Source organism: Carlito syrichta, unplaced genomic scaffold, assembly GCF_000164805.1.
Source record: "Carlito syrichta isolate Samal-C Ts95f unplaced genomic scaffold, Tarsius_syrichta-2.0.1 Scaffold98146, whole genome shotgun sequence".
Lineage (NCBI taxonomy): Eukaryota > Metazoa > Chordata > Mammalia > Primates > Tarsiidae > Carlito > Carlito syrichta.
The window spans coordinates 124,175-126,515 of NW_007042242.1; the positions used below are offsets into that span (position 1 = coordinate 124,175).

The 2,341-nt window shown below is 43.5% G+C and overlaps 1 pseudogene across 1 annotated transcript; it reads right to left on the reverse strand.

Annotated features, from left to right (window-relative positions):
• Positions 1 to 391: 391 nt before the first annotated feature.
• On the reverse strand, positions 392 to 1,383 carry LOC103265556 (annotated as a pseudogene). Its single transcript, XR_504644.2, has one exon. The product of XR_504644.2 is annotated as a derlin-2 pseudogene (transcript).
• Between the last annotated feature and the right edge of the window lie 958 nt (positions 1,384 to 2,341).

Sequence of the window (2,341 nt, forward strand, 5' to 3'; positions counted from 1 at the left end):
TATATATTTATTTATTTATTTATTTATTTATTTATTTATTTATTTATATTATAAAGATGTGGGGTACAATTCAGGGTTAGGTACACAAGCATTGATGATGCAGGCACCCTTGTTGACGAGGTATGCCCTTCCTCCCCTAGCAGTTTCCCTCAACTGCCAATCCCACCCCTCTCTCCTAGGTTTCCCACTATTGCCAATCCCTTTCTTATTGTCTCCCTGGATGAAAAAAGTCCTCAAAGGGAAACATCTTGCCAATGTGGAAGAGGTGAAACAAAAACCAGGAGAAGCACTAAAAGGCATCAAAACTGATGAGTTCAAAAACTGTTTTGAGCAGTGGAAAAAGTGTCTCGATACATTAAAGGTGACTGAAGTTTTTTTGTTTTTGTTTTTGTTTTTACAGTGAAAGAGAGATGGAATTCAGCTTTATTTTGCCCTCTCTGAAACTTCCATTTACACCATAGCCTCCTCTATCAAAAAAGAGGAAGAAAAAGTTCTGCTTTGTATCACAGAATTCAAGTACTTATGTACTTGTTAGAGGTGGCAGGATATTCATTTCTCCAGTTTTTTGGCTCCAAGAGATTACACCTTCAGTACCAGTGTAGTGAGGAACCACTGGCAAACTTCTGGAAATATCTTCTGAATTGGTCAGTGTACCATTTCATAAAGTGCTTCTGGAGTTAAAGTCTGCCAAGCTTCAAAAGTGTCCACACTTTTGCACAGAATAAACTAATCCTAATGGGTAGCACTAAGTCCTTCCCAGCTGGGTCTCATTATTGGCACTGCTGCTTTAACCTCCAAGGGGCTGGCCCTCACCCCAGGCGAAGCCTCCTGGCCGCTCTTCAGGTAGTGGATTGTAATTTGGATCCTCATCTGGTGTATCAAAAATAGCTTTCAAAATAGATGGTGTTTTCAGAATTCTTATTCCACCAGGCTGATTGGGAAATACATCTTCCAAGAAAAAATATACGTGTCCTCTTGCAATACCCAAGAGGTCCACAATGATTGAGTTCCCCAACAACAAGGAAAACCCCATGAGCACCCAGGGCAGAAAGGGGGCCTGAAAGTTGAGAAGGCCAAAGAAGTTCATGCGGACATATGGGTTCCTTCGGCTCCACACGTAGACGAGCATTATTGCGAAGACCTGGCCCAAGAAAACTAAGCTCACAAACAAGCCAAAAAGAGAAAAATCATATTAAATAAAAAATTGAATCCAACTAGGCCAAAAAATAAGAAATTGGTGATTAACCTCCATATTTGAAAGTGTTTAAAGATTAATTCAGGATTGAAGTACAATTGAAAAGGTGTGATCAATTCCAACTGCACAGCGGCGGTGGTGAGGACACAGGCAGTGGTGTAAGCGCGGCTGACGGGGGGGATATGAAGTGTTTTTTTTGTTTGTTTTGTTTTTTTTGTTTTTTTTGTTTTTTTGAGTTGGAGTCTCACTCTGTCGCCCAGGCTGGAGTACAGTGGTGGCTCCCGGCCACCACAGCCTCGTTCTGCTGGGCTCCAGCGATCCTTCCACCTCAGCCTTCTGAATAGCTGGAACTACAGGCACGCACTAACATGCCCGGCTGATTTTTGATTTATTGTAGAGATGAGGTCTCGCCAAGTTGTCCAGGCCGGTCTCGAACCCGCGGGCCTCAGCCTCCCAAGGCGCGGGATTACAGGTTGAGCTACCGAGCCCGGTTTGACTGAAGTTTAAATATGTAAGAATAAATACACAATTTTCTATAAATTCTGGGGTTTTTTTGAGCCCCCCCCAGGATAGTCAAGTTCCTTATTATCTTGAGAGAAAGGTTTAATCAAGCTCTTTGAGTTCTGAAAGTTTTGTGCAAATTGGTCTCTTGTCTTAGTGGAAGAATTGGCCACCAAGAAGAAAGGGAACAGTGGAACTGGCTTCCAAGATGGCAGTGGCCTGGCCCCTCTCATGATGAACTGGCACCTTGGTTTGTGTCCTTGAGACATCGAGGGCTAAGAAAACACTGATAGCTAAGACCTCTGTTGCTTGGGAATCAAGCCTGTTTGTATAAGACGTCCTGTTAACAGTGTTTCCAGCTCCTTGGAAGGCTGAGTTGGAAGGATTGCCTGAGCCCAGCAGGTCAAGTCTGCGGTGGTCATGAGCATGCCACTGCACTCCAGCCTGGGCAACAGAGTGAGACTCTGACTCAGAAAAAGAGAGTTAAGATGGCAAATTTTATGTTATATGTATTTTTCCACCATAACACTTTTTAAAACAAAATAACAAAATGCTGTAAAAATGTATTGCTCCAGGACCTGTGAGGTCAGCCACAGCAGGGATCAGCCTCCTCCACCCCACTGCACCAGACCTTCACCAGAGAGG